This window comes from Propithecus coquereli, unplaced genomic scaffold (genome assembly GCF_000956105.1).
Source record: "Propithecus coquereli isolate 6110/MARCELLA unplaced genomic scaffold, Pcoq_1.0 Scaffold177, whole genome shotgun sequence".
Taxonomy (NCBI): domain Eukaryota; kingdom Metazoa; phylum Chordata; class Mammalia; order Primates; family Indriidae; genus Propithecus; species Propithecus coquereli.
The window spans coordinates 4184343-4204867 of record NW_012142412.1 but is presented as its reverse complement, the minus strand read 5'-3'; positions in this window follow the sequence as shown (position 1 = coordinate 4204867).

Here is a 20525-nt window from a genome sequence, read left to right as displayed (position 1 = left end):
CATCTCGAAGCCTTTGGGAAGGAGGTAGAGCATACATAAATAAATAAATACATGCTGTCAGATGTCCAAATAAGATGTAAAATATTCAATTTAAAAATGGGTATTTTATCCATATGATGCCAAAACACCCAGATTTTTGGCTCTCTTTGAATATGGGTGGGCGTTTAGAGTCAAACAGACAGAGCCTGAGCCGACTTAGTATCTTTTCCTTTTATCTGGGTTTGGAAAATGATCCGGAGGTATATTCTGCAAGCAGCAGCCTGGAACAGGGACATAGCTGTGCCCTGTTGGTTTCTCAGCCCAGCGATTGTTCTCTGTCATTACAGGGTTTGTAGTAATTACTCTTTCAGGGAAATTTTCTCTCTTGCCTTCCAGAGGTTGTTAGGACTTCCCAGAGGCACAGAGATTCTTACTTGTCTCTTTTGGCTGGTCCAGTAGTAGGCGAAGCCACTGGAGATTATTCTCAAACAATGGATATGGGCAAATGTCACTTGCATTTCAAACCAGAATACTTAAACTCACATACACATAGATTCAGGAGCTCTGATTTCGAATGGGTGAGAAATTTGGGGTAACTTATGACGTCAAAGGATGGTTTAAAATGTTCAGGATGGTTGTATTAATAATAGCTACCATCTATTGTGTGCTTTCTGGGACTAGCCTTTTATACACATTATTTCACCATAGCATTTTTCCTATGAGACAATGACTGCTGATTAATTGCATTTTACACATGATAAAAGTGAGGCTGAAGAAGATTAAATCATTTGTCTAAGATCACCCAGCTCAAGAATGGCAGAGTCAAAGCTGTAAACCTGGATCTGTCTGAGGGCAAGTCCGCTTTCTTTACTGTTATTTACTGCTGTGTTCTAATAGGATCTCGACACATTTGCAAATATGAGCTCTGGTCCGACTGGAGGTTAATTTACATAGGGTGGTTTGCAGAGTGTTTCTTTGTAACCATGCTCTATTTTGCTAACAAAAAACGGGGGGCTTGTCTCCTTTTCCTGTGAGGGTTTCCAATGTGTTCACTGACGGAATACATCCCACCCGCCTGAGAATCCCTTCCGTCTATCAGATTTTCTCAGCCTTTGCTCTCTTTAGATTATAGTACCAAAAATAATTTTTCCAAAATATCAAATTATTTTATAGCCTTTTGCAATTACACATAACTCCCCATCCTGCACAGAATTCTGATAAAGCCTTTCTGAACTAAAACTCCTGGTCCCTGTACATCCACAATTCACACTGCTCAGGATACGTCGGTTTTTAAACTAACATAATATGTATTATTGATAATAGAAGATAAAAGATGAGATGAGATGAGATTAAAAGTTTCTTCTCCCTCATTAGCATGGCATACAGAGGATTTTGATTCTGAACCTTAAAAGCCAGCCAGCTAAATCTTAAAGTGACAGAGGAGATGGAGATTAGTGAGTTTGCATCGACCATCACCACCAGAAAAGCAAAGCATGTATGCTTTTTTTCTGGTGAATCCAATGCTGGTCCTATGTGGGGGTATTTATAGTATGCAATTTGAGGGACCCCACAAAAGTTGCTTGGCTGTCTCTGCACAGTTCTATGGGCTACCGCTCCCATTTAGGTTGTGCAGTACATAACGTACACCACTGTATACAGCCGTTTTGCTTGCACTAACATTAGCCCCAGCTCAGGTTTCCGAGAGAACTTGTGCTTCTGTCCTTTATGAGGAAGATAGGTCATCTGTTTTTCATGACTGGGTACTCTTGGAGGAGTAACCTATTGACTGATTAATAACTGTTATCCTAGAGCAAATTCCTGAGTAGTCAAAGATGGGGGACAAGTTAACGTTGCTTTTGAGGGAGGTCAGATCGTGCTGAGACAGTGGACCTAAATCAGGCTCACGTCAGAGGGTCTGGGACAAACAAGGGACAGTGCAAGCCTGTGAGGACCTGGGTGGAGAAGTCACAGAAAGGTGAAGAATATTTTAGATTGCTAGAATCAGGCTTCCTTCTTTCAGAATTTGTCCTGGGTCCCTGGGACTCAGTTCATTCTTCACCGCTCTTTCCGAAGGACTGGATGTCATTGGAGTTCTTTTGATGGAATGTCGATAGGCGTAGGCTAGAAGTTGCAGAGACTGGAAAGGGAGAAGCTCTTGGGCTTTAGAAAGAAGTCTATGAAGTAGAAACTATTAAATATCTTTCTGCAGTACCTACTGGGAGGCCAGGGAGAAAGAACTAAAAGTGACAGAGGCTTGGATATCCCCAAGAGCCCTTTAAATGTCCCTGATGGCTTTGTTCAATGCCCAGGCAGTTGGTTCTTTTAATCATCATCATCATCAGTAAGCCTGGAGGATTGACTGGGGGTTGATCTTCTCTGTAGCTCACATGGAGGGGACAAGACACCTCTACACTCCTGTGGGACAGGGCCTCTCCTGAGGGGCCCTGGGGAAAGAGCTGGCTGGTCCCAAGGAAGCCAGGGTGAGGGCAGGACAGGCACATCCCTGTGCTGAAGCCGCTGGAAGGGGATGCAGGTGTATACAGTAGTAGGGAAGTAGATTCTTTATCTAGATTATTAATATTTTATCTTCTGTGGCATATGGCCTGGAGTGTTTGATACTGGTTTTAGTCTTTATATATGACAGAAATGATTGTGTGCTGTGGTGTTTTTATATCATATGTATCACGTCTCAATAAAATGATTAAGGAACACTGCTGAAAAAGTAACTCAAGTGATCTGGGTGTCAGAACATTTCAAAGTCAGAATTAAGGGACAAAGGTCAACCTTTTTAAAGTGCAAATGAAATTATTATCAAAAGCAATGAATACTGATTGAAAGGTACTTGCTAAAGGCAGACAGATACGAAGGATAAATGGCATATAAACCAAAGGGGTAACAGGAGTTCAGTAGGCTGGACTGGTGATGAGGATGGAGACCATCTACCCCCAGGCAGTCTGTGGTCCACATTAACTTGAGTTTAATATTCCATTGCATTCATTTGCATAACTTTCCTATTGCAGGAGACTCTTGTCCAAGCAAGTGACTTATTTGTGCACTATAGGAGCAATTTATAGGAAATACAAGCTCTTCCATAGAAAGCAAAAACTGTTTTTGTACCAAGATTGTTTGACCCCTTCACCTAAAATTTCTCTTCTTGTTTTTCCCACTAATCCTAAACTATTACATCCTGATCCTTACTTAATCCTAATTAACCATCGCCCTCCAAGTGCCTCATTGAAAGGCTCACCTTAAACCCAAAAGGATCCAAAACATATCACAGTGAAGAGTCTTTTCTCTGAACTTCCTTTATCTGTCTGAAAGCAGAGCCTCCCCACCAAAATAATTCAACTGCCAAAAATCCCCTTCCTGGGAGGTTCACAACCAGGGGAGGTTGCCTCCTGTCCCTGGACGCTGGAAGTTAGCACTGGGATAAGAAATCATGTAAATAGACGTCATCATAAAACTATCATATCTTTTCTCCTAAGGGCTCATTTATCTTTCCTAAAAGTCATTTGTTTCCCTGTAAGTGCCTTTTCTTCCCTCCCTCTTCCAGTATTAAGATGGTAAATAAGCCTCAAATTCTAACATCTTTTTGAGTCACAATTTTCTGTGAACTCCAGCATGCACTGGTGAACAAAAGTCTATCTTTTCTCTTGCTAATCTGGTTTTTGTTACTTTAATTTGCAGGCCTTCGTAGGCTGAACATAAGAGAGTAGAAGAAAAGTTTTTTTCTCCCTGACAAACCAAACCCTAAAATCTCAATAAAATCCAAACTTACCCTTCCTACTTTAAGATGCTACCAAAACTCTACAGTCTTCTCCCTCACTGTGGGAGCAACACAGCTTTGTTTTAGCAACTTGGCGATGGTGATATTTTGAGAGTCAGCACCTGACACTGGCTTTCTAAAAGTGTTGTGAGCAACCTCTCCTTATCTAACAAAAAGGTTTCCACTGGGCTGGAATATTACCATTCTACTAGAAATCACAGAAAAACTCCTTGTAGTCAGGAGACAATTCTAGAAAATACTTGAAACGGATTTCTCCCAGAAGTAAAGAAGGTTAATTTGTGATTACCTGAAAACTATCGGAGGTTGAATGTATTGACAGAAAGGGATAGAATTCCTCATTAGATCCCAAATAGAGATGGAGTCCTGTGTTTTGATTTGTAAGGCACTAAAGGCCCTGTAAGATATTAATTCTATGATTAAACAATTAGTTTGAAGACCAGATAGAGCTCATCCCTCACAAACTCGGATCACAACACACTGGCTGAATTGAATTCATAAAACACTTGTGGCTATAGCAGAGTTCATTAAATAATTTGCCATCGCTCAACTGGCTGCTTCATCTACTCCCCTGAATGCTAATCAGGTGGCAGATAATGGAAGGTCTGTGCATAATGAGGGGACTCTGCCCTGTCCCCTTCCCGGGGGTTCATGAGTGCTCAGCAAAAGGTGAAGTGTAAACCTGTGAGAATAGATGTGCATCCCGGTTTCCAGGAAACTAGTGACAAGGCAGTACGATCTTTTTGCAATTCTGTGACCATCATTTGTAGAACATTTTCCTGCCTTTTAGATTGAGTTAAAATGAGAACCCAGACTCTGTTCTTCCCTGTAATAATAAGGCTGTTATTTCAACAGCCAAGAAGGTCAGCCTAGTTCCAGAGCAAACTGATGGGTCTTTCCACCAGAGGAATGGTACAATTAAAATAATTATTATTTTGCCATTATAATGAAAATTGGTTACCTCAAAGAAAACAAAAGACTGATTTTTCAACTCTAAAGGGCTATCGCGTAGGGTAGTACAGCAACATGTCAAGAACACGGTTGTTGATAACCCTAGATTTAACAGGAATCTATATATAGCCATTAACAAAATCGATCACAAGAATTAAACTGATTAATAAGGAAAATATGAAGACATTAACATTATGCTTTGCAATGGTATGATGACAGTATTATTTGGAAGACTCAAGCCAACCCCATGAAAATTATCTTACAAAAATAATTTCAAAATCTTCCAGGTATTTTAAATGGCAAAAGTTGTATTAACTTTGTCCACAGATACAATAAAGACAATACAAACAATGTTAAGAGCAGTTATGTGGCAAGAAGTGATATAATACAGATAAAGAAAATGAAATTATGGCCTTGTAAGATTCGATCCCAGGTACCTTAGAGAATTGGCCCTAGGACTGGTTATGAGGGCTAAGAAAGGATGAAATTGCTCTTAAGGGGTTGTACAGCATGGAAACCAAAATGACATCAAGCTTCAATAATTCAATTATAGGGAAGGCTGAGTATGATGAGTATGTTTCCAATAGAGCACAAGAGAGTTCTGGTTGGTGTCTTAATTGCTGTTTTAAGATAATGAAGAGAACTAGGGAAAAAAAAAAATTCAGACAGCCTCTTCATATTTGTCCAAAAAACATAAAGTAAGAGGAGATGACATGGCAAAGTCCGAGGCAAGTATTTGACAGTTGACACAAAAGATGCTTTGTTTGGGAAAACATCAGAAAGGAGGCGATTAAGAGCTGGAATAATACCAAGGAGACTCAAAAACAAAGACAGAGAAAGCACGAGAAATAAATAGGCAGACATGAACAGAGACCAGATAGTGCCAAGGTGTGCCGGACACAATAGTTCTTTTCTTTCCCTAGGACATTTGAGATTCTAATGAGGAGAGCCACTCCATCCTGCTCAGGCCGCTGTAACTGAGTCAAAAATGTGACTCCCAGGGAGAATGGACAATGACAGGAAATCTTTTGCAAACGAATCTCATGGGCAGTCAATTCCACTCCTGCTGAAATTCCCAAGATCCCTAGCAAGATCTGTTTCTGAGCAGGAAAACCTAAGCCTCCTGTATGCAATGCTAATGCTAACGACACCCGCCACCCCACCCCTCCACTATTGCAGAAGACCGAAGGAGGAAAAGTGAGTCTGGAAGGCCTGTTTCCCAAAACCATATTGTTAGAAGGCTTAGGCATTGTCTCCCAATTAAATACATCTGGACTGACTCGATTTTAGATTGAATTTGACTAAATTGTTTAAATGTCAAGCAGATACAGCTCCACCGTGTCCTTGGAAACACGGTATCCTCCAAGCTGCTACACCACTCTGTGTGTGTAAAAAGAGGGGTTTTGGGGGGAGGACAATTCTGATCCACAGCCACTCTTTGAGCTCATGCCATACACTTGGTTCCATGGTAAAAGGCATGATGCCCATTTGGGGAAGGTTTATAACAGTGTGGAAGCATTTACTCTCCTTCAAGTGTTAGATTGAGAACCCCTTAATGGCAAATGGCCACGCCATATTCATCGTGGATTAGCCCACTTCCAGACTGAGCATTAAGATGCTTGAGGAATGAATGAACAGTAGAAGACTGTCCATCATAAGGGGCGAAAAGGTCCAAATAAAAACAATGGAGAAGTCAGAAAAAAAACTCAAACTAGACAAACTAGAGAGAGAAAGAAATGATCCTTGAACCTGAATAAACGGAGAGGCATGGTTGTGGGGAGGAGAAGGCATGAGACTTAACCTCTTAGGAGGAAAAAGTATGTAACTGTTTTCTTAGAGGTTATAAATTGATTCTAAATAAGATACCCCCAAACCTCCAAATGTTGTGTATTGGATGTTAACAGTACCATGAAATATAATTGTGTAGCCTGTCAAATGCCTGTTTCCCCCCAAACCACCAATACAACCTGTTGAAAAGACAAAACTGAGTTTTTTGCTTGTTGTGGTAAGGCAGAACACCAGTGCGGGAGCGCGGGCAGTGCTCAATCGGGGGAAGGGTCTCACTGAGGTCTGAGGTTTGGTTTAAGGTGAGTGGTTCAAAGCAGGAGCTAGATTAGGATTGAGGAGGGATTATGACACCATAGTCCTGATGGGTGGGAACAGCTAGCAGAGGGTTTTAAATGAAGAGTTAGAAGAGTTTCAGGGCATAAAAGGGATATTGCTGCTTCCTACCGAGGAAGTGATGGATGTTTTGGGAAGTTAAACTAATGAACAATCAAGTTATTTGCCTGGGCTGGAGTCTCCAGGAATAGTGAATTTATGCTAATGAAGACAGTGGAATGGCAAAGTCATGTTTATATAGATGGTCAACTGGGTGGACAGGCTGGTAGTTTTGGTCATCAGTGCCCAAACTCTGTGTAAGGGTAGATGGTTTTGGTTCTCAAGCCTCTCCAGCCGGTAACACCAAAGGAGATGCCAGGGTTCAGGTGAATGAATTTACAGGTGTGTGGAATGGTCTGACCTGCCAGCCAGTTCAGAACCCATCCCTAAAAAAAAAATAGAAAAATTAGCCAGGCATGGTGGCGTGTGCCGGTAGTCACAGCTACTGGGGAGGCTGAGGCAAGAGGATCGCTTGAGCCCAGGAGTTTGAAGTTGCAGTGAGCTATGATGACACCACTGCACTCTAGCCCAGGTGACAGAGCAAGACCCTGTCTCAAAAAACAAAAAAACTCTTCAACAGTTTTTGTCCTAAAATCCTTTGAATGCTTGGCCTCAAAAACCTCACCTTGATCTTTCCCCAAGTCCTAGACTGTTGGGTTGTGATCTTTACCCAATCCAAACCAAGCTGCTGTTTGGAAAAACCCAAATTAAGTCAAACTTCAAATTATCCATAAGATCCAACCTTGCTTTTTTCCCTGTAAGACTCCAGAACTCCACGGTAGTTTTCTTCTTCACTGCGGTAAACAAGAAACTCAGCTTTGTCCCATCAAGTGGTCATGTTTACGACACAGGACATACCCGCAAATCCACGGCAGGAATGTGTCAGGGCTGGGATTCAACACCAGCTTTCCTTGACTCCAACGCCTCCTTTCTTAACAACTACATATAGCGCTTTTCCTGGGGGATGTTGGGACTAAGACTTCTGGGAGAGATTTGAACAAAAATAAAACTTTGCGACCAAAAAGCAAACATGAAATCCCCAGCGTCAAACCAACACCTGAAAGTTATTCCACCCAGGCAATTTTCTGTTGCATTAGACACAAGTCTGTGTGATTATGTAACAGAAAATTGACTCTGCAAAATAACTATAATTGTACCATCTGACAAGTAAACTACATGAGAGAATAGTGAATTCCTTTTAAATGAATACCTTGTAAAGGGATAGAGGGAAGAACTCGATACATACAGGTCCTAGTTTTATTTTTTGCTGACAAATACCCTTTGTCAATATCCTCTCACCAGCTGTTCATTTTAAAAGGCGTCAATGTTCTTTTTGTTTGTACCCTGTTTGCTGTCTGGTACAATTACAGAGTAAATTAAGTTGGGTACCACAATATGCATTATGCTGTTCACTCTAGAGTAAGCTGTACTTAGGTTTGTAAGAAATTTCTATTGTAATGCCACATTTCATTCTATTGGAACTTTCCAAAACATTATCCTTTGGGGTTAAAATTTTCCTTCCTTCTTTTGAGGCCAAAAAAGTTTTTTTTTTCTTTTTGGAACATAAGAAAAAGATTGCCTGCAGCTGCCTCTGAGTTATTGGTGAATTAAGTCAAAAAAGCTATTACCATTGTAAAATATTTTATATAATCTCTGCAAAACTCAGTGAGTGAAAATTATCCCACCAGAAACCTTCCACAACACTAAGACTTATGTAAAAGGCAAATTTATTACTGTATTTTGATTGTTTTGGTTTCTAGGCAAAGAAAACAAAACAACCCTACCTCATTAAAATAATAAAGTAAATGACCAATTTGGTAAAATCAAATGCTTAGCCTCTGTAAAAAAAAAAAAGGCAACATTCTTTACTTATTGGCAAATATTTACTAAATGTCTACTTTATGCCGAACACTCTGTGTCCACATTTAATCTCTCCGATACCCCAGTGGGCTGGGTACTGTTTTACAGATGAAGATACTAAAGCATAAAGTGACATAAATTAGAAAGACAATGAGATAAAATTAACATTTTAGTAAATTAATTAATTTTAATCAATGAACATTTATTGAGCACCTACTATGTGCCGTTAAGACCACAAAGATCAAGAAGAAAGACATACTTCCTGCCCTTAGAGAGCTTATAAGCAGTTCAACTGTAGGGACCAAGTATCTATAAGCTGAAGAATGTAGATTGTACCCAATTCTATGCTTGGTTCTGTGAAAGATACAATCTTTTGGGGAAGGTTAGGGGTGAGGACCCCTTACACAATATAGTGAAAGAATGACTAACATTGCCAAAGGAATGGTAATTATAATCTGCACAAAATTCAGATTCTAAATATCCTGAAATATTAGTATTGGAAAGACATGATTGTATAATAATAAGTCTATGGCTGACCTAGGAATCGTGATGCTAGTTTTAGAGCTTGAAGTAATTGTAGAGGTAGAAAATCTAATTTTGTCATCTTCAAACTCTACTTTTCGGTGTCCCACACAACAAGGGAGGAATGTAGACACGGAAAAAGAAAGCAGGAACAAAATGAAAGAAAGCTGTGTCTTCCATTCAGTAAGAACAATTATGTTATCTGTTTTAAATATTAATTCCTAATATCGTTGGAAGAAAGAATTCTGCTGCTGCTGCTGCAAAAAAAAAGGTTGACATTTCAAAATCACTTATCTAGTCCAAATCCTTTTATATCCACTATATCATTTTTCCTCTGTATTGGGTTGAATAAAAAATAGGAATAACTAGATTAGTGAATGGTCAAGACGAGGGTTTCAGACGTGATCAGAATTAATGCACATTGTCATCCTGTGGATCTTACCTGAGAATTAATTTCAACGTTGAAGAAGCCAAGAGGATCACACAGTTCAAGAGGCATGGGTTTATTCACTTCATTAACAAGGATTTCAAATCAGAGATGGAGCTGTAAGATAGAGCATCATTTAGCAAAGACCCTGGAAGAAAGAAACTACTTACTACAAACGAGGACCTCCCACACATGCGAGTCAGTGGACTCAGGGTAATCATTTATCTTGTTCAGAAGCATCAAAGGAAACCAGCCAGATCACCTTTCTTCATTTTCCAGAGAAAATCATCCACCATGTGAATGAAAACCATTCCGGATCAGAAGACCTTTTATTGTCAGACAAAAAAATGTTATCAAATCCATGTAAAAAATATCCAGGATCAAGGGGCAATTTGTCAAGATTAGGGAAGTTCTTTAATCATTTGAAGCACAGATGTTTAGAAGAAACTACACTCTTCAAGAGACACTGTCCCTTCTTACAGCAAGAAACTATTACTTCCTGCAGCACTTTGCAGCTTTGGAAATAGCCACCAACGCTTTATCAGCTGACGCGGGATCTAAACCCACATCCATGCCTATGACAAGGGGGTACTGATGATGCCGGGTTGTGGGTAACATGCTCTGTGTCAGAACTGCACCACCCAACAGTCAGGAATAAGGGATAAGACCCTTCAGGGCAGAACCAGGTTGTCTTCATCATTATCTTTGTCTCTGGTGCCTACGACGATGCCCAGTGCTTAGTAGAAACGTACTAAATATTCGTTGAAAGAATTAATAAATGCACAGGAGCAACTCTGGCGAGCATCGCAGACTCAGCAAATGCCACAGAGAAGAGAAAGGTGATGGAGGGATAATCGAACAGAATCAACAATCAGACAGATGACAGCTCATCCAGCGCATTCAACACTAGGAACTAGAAAATGGGACAAAAGTTCGTGTCCCCTGTGAAATCTCTCATAGCCTGTATTTTGTAAGGGAAAAGCCAAAAATGGCTTCCCTGGTTACGGTCAATCCAGACTAGAGGAAGTGCGGTGCAGCAATTCCCTGCATTGCCAAATTGATCTCAAACGTGAAATCGATACCAAGTTTGGGGCTATGGCGCCATATAAACTACCACCTTAATCTAGTAGTGGTTTATAAGGTTGTTTCTATTCAAGAATATGATCTAGGGTGCATATGGTTTGATAGTCTGTGCTTAGGTTTGGTCAGAAACTATGGAAACAGGCTGGGCAACGCTCACAAGAAATTAGGCCTAGAGTCAGTCCATGTCATGGGATTAGAGATGTACTAAGAGGACCCCTTTATGAAAAAAGTGTATCCTCCATGTTCTGTGGTATCATCTGTAAGTTCATCACTACGCAGAGTGGTGAAGTGAAGTAAGCACTGGATTTGGCATCTAACACACCTAATCCCAAATCCCAGATTAGCCAAGGATTTGTGTGACCTTGAACAAATTCCTTACCACTCTAAACCTTCATTCAGAGCATTTGAGAATAATCCCTGCTTAGCAGGGTAATTATGAAGTTTAAGTAAGATCGTAGGTGAAGTCCTTGACCCGGGATAGCTATTCAGCACGTATTGACATTGCTGTTGTTAATTCATTCCTTGAGATGCGATGACAATGTGGTCAATGGTTGAAAGTCAGTTGGCACCTTGGCTGGGGTGAGTCTCTAGTATTAATAACTAGGAAGAAGATGCATCGTGGAACCAAGACATTTCTGTTTGCCGATTCTGAATTTCCACTGTCATTTTCTTTCACTTTGCAGCAGCCAGCCCCTTCTGTAGGTGAATTTACTTCTTTCTTAGGCAGCAAGGATTACATAAGAAGCCACTACCTATGGCTCTCAGGGTGGGTGCCTGTTCCTATACAAATGTGTCCACTAGTTCAGTTTGGATCTCTGGGGCTGCAGTTCTAGTTCATGGGACTATTTTAAATGTGAGTAGACCCCATAGGCCAAACCCTCCTTTTTAATTTCAGTATTTATAAAAACTGATTGAAATTCTTATCAATCTCCTGGTTTTTCCAGAGGAATTAAAGTACACAAAGTCTTTGTTAATAAAATGAAATAAATAAAAATAAGATTGTCATAAGTTTCCATTCTACTAATCACAGGAAAAGTCTGTTTTGATCTTTATTGTTCTAATATAAAAAATCTTATCAAAACTTCCTCTTCTGTAAGATTGGGATATGAACTCTTTAAATGGGATATGAACTCTTTAAACCGCCTTGGGAGTCATGCCAGTGCTTTAAGACTATAAATATGTTCTGAGAGCACATTTCCCAATAATATTTCTTTGTAGAAAGATTATAGTTGATAGGACTCCTGAAAACATGGGTCAGAATGCTTCCATATTTCTCACGTGATGTAGATGGGTTATCTAATCATTAGATGCCAACTCAGTAATATTATACTAATAAATAAACACAGAAGAGAGAGTCAAATGCCAAAAAACAGTGATTTTGCTTCCATGTTTTATATCAGAAAAGAATTTCTGTGACGAAATAAGTACCAATATTCACGCACAGACTCTGACCAGAGAGTTTGGATGCTATTTTGAGAAATGTTTGAAGTACGATTTAATCATTAAACTTAAGGAGAAGGTGAAATTTTACCTTATCTTAGTATTCTAAATGTAATTTATAGTCTTCTGTTATGCAAAAAAAATGTAAAATAGGTTAATCTTAAAGAGGAAATGTTTTGAATGACAATTAGAGAATGAGATTTGAGTAACTACATCTGATTAATATCCTAGATAAGCCATATCGTTTTCTGAATTTTTGAATTTATAAATGACATTTACAAAACTCCATAGGAATGACATACAAAAAATACATAGCCTACCCTTTAAGTGAACTGAAGAAACATTGCAAATGAAGATGATTTGTGTAAAACAAACCTCCAGAAAATTTTCACTTGCTGGTTTGATTTCTGCTTGTGCACTTTTATTATTCATTGTGCACCGTGTGAAAATAGGAGTAAGTTTATTTATATCTTTATGAATATATATGACTATCTTTATTTTAATGGCTTGTATGTCTGTTTCTTTTCACCTGAAATTTATTTAATAAGAACGATTGTGATTGATTGAGTCTGGAAGTTAAAAATGATCTTGTAGGTCTCTATGTTCTGTTTCATCATTGTATTGTATAAATATTCATTATTTCATTATAGGCAGACCAAGAATAATGTAGTATCATTTTATCACGTGTTTTTTAACTTTAATTTGTTTAATTTCAGATACGATCTTTCCTATAAGGCTATTCTTTGAGCAGGTGTTCATTTAAGTGGGCTTTATTGGTTTCCTTTTTTTTTTTTTATTTGCATAAAATTAAACTGCCAAAGAAATAAGACTCTAAAAATGTTTGGCCTTAACATTCTAACTATTTTAATTATACCTTTTGAATAGGTTTAAATTCAGTTAACTCACATTTAACCAAAACAAATCTTTCAAGAATAAACGTAAACCCAAACTCCAAAAGTCCCTATACCAATTGACACTAATCCTCCCAAAGCACAAGTAAAATATGTGTATACGAATAAAGAAAAAACACTTCCCATTATTTTTTTGTGTGTGGGGGGGGAGTATTTCTTTTAACAGTAATGCCTAACTATAGTCTCTTTTTCTGATTGATTTACTGACATTGGTATTACCCTAAGTTGATACTTTTAGAGGGATTGTTTGTTTTGGTCTTTGAGTGAAAATTATATATTCACTTAGCCTGACTGCAGTTGATCTTGAACCATGTCACAATGATGTCTTTACAACATTCACAGTAAAGTAAGAAGTTCAGGATGTTTCATTAATTCTTGTGGGCTTTAATAATCCATTTTCTCTCCTGCCTGTGCTCCTAGAGTCTGCAAATCTTTTGACTAAACCATTCACTAGGCTGCCTTAAATATGAAACTTGGGTCTCAGCGAAGTCTGATTATTCTGGAAGGTAATTGGGTATTTGCCTCTTGCCCTGAGAAATAAACTTGCTTTTTCCAATGTGTGACCTATAGCTCTTCCATCTCTGGCTAGAGGCCTCCTAGGAATTCACTTGGTCTGTTTTTAAGAAATGATCCAACTTAAGGGTTGATCGCTTTCTCAAACTTTCAAGAGAACCCAAGGGTCTATTTCAATATCATTTGTCACATTATGATAATTTGCCCGGATCTCTATGATGAACTTGAAGAGCAAGCAGGCAGCTGCTAGTCATTTGGAGTCCGATGTGCCAAGCCCCGTGAAGCTCCTCTAACGGAGAATTCCGCCATCAGTATAGAAATGAGAGAATTAGAACCAGGCCCTTATAAATCACAGTGACACAAAAGTCGCAAAAAAGGGCACATCTCATAGGGGTTGAGAAAAAAAATTACAAGTACATACCTTGTGTTCATATGTGTTCAGTCTATGAAAGTGTACTTGGTATGAACAAAGAATATAGAAGAGGCTACTGTAAGCTTTCAGGAAGGAAGTTTCGGGAATATAGGTTATTGCCGCTTATTCTGATCCTCATTGTTTTCAGGCAGGTGCTCAGCCCCTTCTTGCCAGGCAGGCTGGCACTTTGTCTTATTTTTTACTGGGAAACACATTTTAACATCTGCAAGTCATTTGTAACCAAGCGATCAGCATCAGGTTTTCATGTACCTTCTGCCATTCTTTAACCCATGACAAACACATTGATTTACCATGACAAACTTCCAGAAAGTTTCTCCCTCTGGCAGCGACTTCCATCAAGTTTCACTAACAAAAATGTATTCTTGATGCTCTCAGCCTGATGAAGTGAAAGTTCTTTTCCATTTTGCTGTCTCCTCTAATACCATTAAAGTTGGGACCCAAAGAGTTATTTTAACAGGAAGGGCCACTACCAATTTGCCTAATTAGAGAAGTCATTTTTTTTTAGCCATTCTTTTGTTTAAGATTTATTATAGTCACAATAATATTTTTCACCACTCTGTAGTTAAAAACAAAGAAAACCATAAAATCTGGGGGCGTTTTGTTGTTGTTCTAATAATGTATAACATTTGTCTCTCTCTGTTGCATATCTAACTTACTTTGTGGTTTTAGACTGGCAATGAACTATTAATGATCAAGTCAGGTAAAATGGTAGAAATGAGATGCCTCTTTGAAGCCAGCCCATTGGGAAGAGCAAACAATGGAAGTGGAAAGTCTCACAAAGCGTAGGGTGATTTTCTTTAATGCATCACTTTTCATACAACCTGTACCCCAAACGCGTCATGGTTTTGTTTTGTTTTGTTTTGTTTTTTTACGTCATGCTTTTTAACATAGTTTATGTATATAGTTCAGTGTAATTATAGAATGAAAGGTCGCAGCAGATGAGGAGAACGGAAATAATGCGAAATAGGCATCGGAGAAAGACTACACTTACGTGTGAATAATTGTAGTTGAAGCAAAGTAAAAAAGGCAAGGAAAGAAATTGGAGACTTGTGCGGGAGGAGACTAAGAGGGTGCAGTATGAGAGGTGATCTGTCTTTTGATACGTATCTTGAAAAGGTCAAGCATTAAGAGGTGAGAAAAACAAAAAAGGAGCTAGAGAGAGCACTTAAATCAGAGGTGAAATGTGGCCAAAATAAAGCAATAAATAATGTCTAGAATGATGAGGAAGGCTCATCAAACTGTGAATGGGATGGGGGGCCCTCCTGTAAGGCATCCGAGGGAACAGGGAGTTGATGATGACGTGGGTGGTCCTTAGATGAGGACATAATCCCAGAAGCACAAGTTCCTGGTTATTCAATTTATATATTTAGGTGGCTCCCCCAGTTTGCCCAAAAAGACTATTTTTTGCTCAATTTCTTTCATTTGCTTGCAGGGCCTCTAACCTGGTTCAGTGTGCTTAGCTTCCCTCAGCTCCCTTTTCAACTTGCTTTAGATAGAGAAGGGGGAGAACGAGGACAGGATGAAGGAGGTTCACAAGCCCGTTACGAGTGCAGGCTTTGCACATCCTTTGAAGCCCCCCATGAAACAGAACATATTTTTGCCTACAGCTAGCCAGCTTCAGCTCTCAAATGTTTGACTACGCTGTAACTGAATTTGCCTTGCCTTGAAAGCAGCAAGATGAATATCTCACCTCAATTTTCCTGGTCATCTTAGCTACAAATAAACACAGTCATACTGTTGATAATAACTTTAGAGGTCTTTCTTTGGTGGTTATAAGTGCACAATCTCCAAGTGCCCTGAACTAAATGGCTACTTTGCAAACATTTTTGATGAGAAGCTGTCATTTTTAATTTCTCAAAGCATATGATAGCAAAATGTATAACAATGTGGATGTAAAATCCAAAATGCATGACTTAAATTATAAAAACCTTCTCTCTCTCTCTGTATATATACATATATATGTATATACACACACACATATACCCATATGTATACATAAAATTAAACCAAACTGGTTTTTTTCCCCTGGCCTATTGGGCTAAATCAATAGCATTGTAAAGAATTCTGGTCAAGAAATAGTCAATCACAGCATTTTTGTTAATGATGCCAAATGTTCTTGCCCAGGGGAGAGAAGAATGATTTCCAGACATAAATCCTTCTATGATATAATGAAACTAAAATTGTTCCTTTTGTGTCATGATAGTACCAACTGTCAAGAAGAAGCCTGATTTCATCCCTCTTGACAAAAGAAAGGTGCTACTTCTTTCATCCTTTTGAAGTAATCTATTTCCGTTGGTCAGAGCTAGCTCAATGAGTGTGGGAAAATCATATACAGGAGCCCTGATACCCAATAGTCACTCTTCCTATTGAAAAATATATGGACCCTCAAGGTTTTAGAACTGGATGATGCGTAACAGACATTTATTGCTTCCCTGTAGTTTCTAAAAGAAAGGAGAGTGAGGATTAGTGTGGATTTGTAAACTATAAATTACAGCAATTCATTTAGAGTCTTCTACCTAAACGCGGTATAACTAGTGCAACATTTTCTATGGATCAGATTTTTGTAGCATTAAGACATACACATCAAGAATCATTCTGATCACCTCTAACTTCTCGGTTCCTTTTCAGTGTCTCTGTTTGGGTCTCCAGAAAAGGTGGCAGATGGTGTTCACTTTTAGTGTGTGAAAATTTCTGCCACCAAACCAGTCAAGAATCGCCTTCCATCAGTTCCATCAAAAGGTCGTTAACCAAATTTCATTCTTACCCGCACCAGGGTTTACTCATCTTTGCTCATGATTCCGGCCCAGCCGAAACCTGGATCGGGGTGCCCTGGCTCCCCGGAGTTGGAAGCTAAGTTCCAATTCCTGCCTGCTGGATGTTATTGGGTAATTAGACGTGAATTCGCCTCTGCCCAGACGCTGGGGGCAGAGAGGAGAGAAGATCAGAGAAGGAAAAATAGAAGAGGGATGATTATGAAACTTCCTTTCAACTTCAGGTTGTCAGCACCTGATTCTAAAAGAAATATGGAGGAAATGATGGGAACTTTCCTTTGTCGTAAAGGGCAGTGACAGTGTGTCAAGGCTGTCCAGGGCACTCTGGCCTCGGGATGCCTTGGGATGGCTTTTTGCCTTGTCCTCTTACCAATTCCTCTCATCTCGAAGCTCTGTAGGACCTCAGACTTGTGTGCTTTTATAGCACTTTGTATCACTGTAAGTTTTTCTATTTTTATGGTGAGTAAATAGTTAAATAAGAGGGCCTATCTGCCCTATAAAACTGTAAGCTCATGGAGTCAGAAACATGCTTTGCTCGATGCTATGTTTCTTGCAGTGCAAAGCAAAGGACTCTGTACATGCCAAGCACAAAAAGGTTGAGAGATTCAAGTTGAGAAAAAGGTTTCAAAAAATCTTAACAACCAGGCATGGTGGTGCTCACATCTGTCATCCCAGCACTTTGGGAGGCCAAGGCGGGAGGACTGCTTGAGGCCTGGGCAACATAGTGAGAGTCCATCTCTACAAAATAATTTTAAAAACCTAGCTGGGTGCAGTGGCACATGCCTGTAGTCCCAGCTGCTCAGGGGGCCGAGGCAGGAGGGTAGCTTGAGACCAAGTGTTAGAAGCTGCAATAAGCTACGATCATGCCATTGTACTCCAGCCTGGGCGACAGAGCAAGACCCAGTCTCTATAAATAAATAAGTAAACTAATTAATTAGTTAATTAACTAAATCCTTAGAATGAAAATAACAAGTGAGAACATCCTTTTCTCAATGTGTCCAAAATTAGAGCAAGGAGCACAGGACGAAAATCACAGCACATCTGTCTGTGTGTCTTTTAGACCAGTTACGGATATTCTTTGCAACACGCAGATTTTTTTTTTTTGGCTTTTTATTTTGAAATAACTGTAAACTTAACGAAAAGTTGTAACTATGGTTCAAAGAACTTTTGTATACCCTTTTCCAAGAATATCACTTATCGCTTACATTTTTGCCCAATTTGCTTTATCGGCTACCACCATCCTCCCTTCTGTCTCTTTTTTAGGATCATTAGAAGGTGAGGTACAGACATATCCTGGTGATCCTAAATATCCAAGAGCATATTTTCTAAAAACAAGGAAATTCTCGTGCATTTGTACATCTCTCTATACAAGATAATTATCAAACTGTTGGGGCTTTGAGGCAGCCTGACCTCCAGGGAGAAAGGAGGGCAGGAGATTGCGTTATCAATCATGCCTATGTCGTGAAACCCCAATAAAAACTCTGGACGCTATTGAAACTTGGTAGAGCTTCCTGGTTGGTGGATACATCCCTGTGCCAAGAGAGTGATGCACCCTGATTCACGGGTAGAGGATATGGAAGCTCTTCATTTTAGACCCTGTTAGACCTTGTCCTATGTGTCTCCTAATTTGGCTTATTCTAACTTGTATCCTTTATAATAAGACTGACCTTCAGTATAGCACTTCTCTGAATTCTGTGAGTTGTTCCAGTCGATCATCAAACCTCAGGGGGTCATGGAAACCCGCTGGATTTGTAGCAGTTGGACAAAAGTGTGGGTACCCTGGGGATACCCTTTGTGGCTGGTGTCTGAAGTGAGGGCAGTCTTGTGTACCACGCCCTTGAACTTGTGAGTCTGCACTGAACTCCAGGCAGTTAGTGCCAGAATTGAGTTGTAATACAACAGTTGGCGTCAGAATAGGCTCTTATAGAAGAGCGTTACACATAGTTTATAATAATATTTGAATTTGATGAGGTTCCCATTATGAATAATGTGCACATATAGATGTCTCTATAATGAATAATTTACATATACGTAAATGTATAAGTATGGATTATACATAAATTCATCAGTGAAACTTTAACTAAAAAAAAATGTTACATAGTTTCATAATAGTTTCATCCTCTTTATTCTTTAATTTCTGATGTAGATCCAAGACTATGTTATAAAATTCTGATCTTCATATTTACTTTTTAATGAGCTGCCAAATATTTACTTAAGTAAATCTCACATTTGGTCTTGCCACTTTATTTGAGGACAATGATGAGTGATTGGTAAGAATTGTTCTAAAGAGTTCAGTGTGGAAAGTTTATTCAACCATGGTTTCCTTTGGGCAGACTGTATTCATACATTATAGATACAAATTTGTGTCCTACCAAATGAGAAAGTGTCCCACTAGAGGAATAAAGTAGACCCCTCCACACATGGGTCTTTTTTCTTTTAGGTCAATATGTGAGCATTTTAAAAAGCTGTTCGAAGATTTCCAGGGATGAAAAGAACTCACAAGATCCAAAGTTTGTTGCCATGTCTTTGGGAAGGATTATACTCAAACTATCTCAAGAAGATGCTGTCTAACACTTAAAATTAAAAGTGTAGTGAAATCTGGAATTATTCAATATCCCTCTTATGTTTAGCCTTTGTTGCTGACCAAGTAAACCAGAACTGAACTACTACTTCAGACTCCTGTCTGGAACACAAGAATGTGAGGGCTGCCAAGGACAGCCAAGGTCAGGGACACTGGCCAGGAGTTAACTTTCACCACTCCCTATTCGAGGAGGGAGACTTCTTTTGAAGACGTCCTTTCTATAGGGAGGTATTTTCTAAGACCTTCCAGGGAGGTTCTTGAGCGATGTGGAGCAATATCTGATTTTATAATCTGAGTTCAGACTCTTCTCCTGGGCATGTTGGGCCTTCCTGGCTGACCTGGATATTTGCTGGCCTGGTGGAGGAATGAAGTGACCATTCTTGACCTGCTACCTGTGAAAACACATTGGAAGCCTGGAGCAGAGAGAGATTTCTCCAGCTACTTTGTGAAGGGAAAGGAACTCTGTGCCAGGAATAGTCAACTCATTTGATTCTTAACCCAAACTTGTGAAGTAGATGTCTTGCATTTCTTCGTTATTCCCTTTATTAAACAAATGTTTAGTGAGCACCTGCTATGTGCCACGCACTGTACAAAGTGCGGAAACTCAGAGGTCCTTGCCTTTTTGGCCCTGATAGTCTTGTGTATTTCATCATGCGTATTACTTTAATCAAATTCTAATTAATTTGGAGCATTAGAATATTTCTGCAATAAAATTAATATACAGGAAGGTAATAAATAAAATATGGACAGGGTAGGGTGGAAGAAGGGAAATGATCTGCTTTCTCTACATTTTCATGTGAAGCAAGGGAATGTGAGAAAAAGAGCAAAACCCAGCTTCTCTGCTATTTTAACTGCCCTTGGTGGGACTTGCAGTGACCTCTGTCACCTGATAAATACTTGGCCTCTGAAAGTGACTCTTCATCACACTCCGGTGAACTTTATTTCAAGATCAGCCTGTCTATTTCACAGAACTGATCTCCTTCCAGACTTCGGATGGGAAATGTCAGCCCTCCTGTCAACATCTTAACATTTAAATTCTTGGGATACCAGAGATGCTCTGAGAGAGCAGGCGGGAACTGACTGTGCCTCTGGACCAGTCTCCCCGAGGCC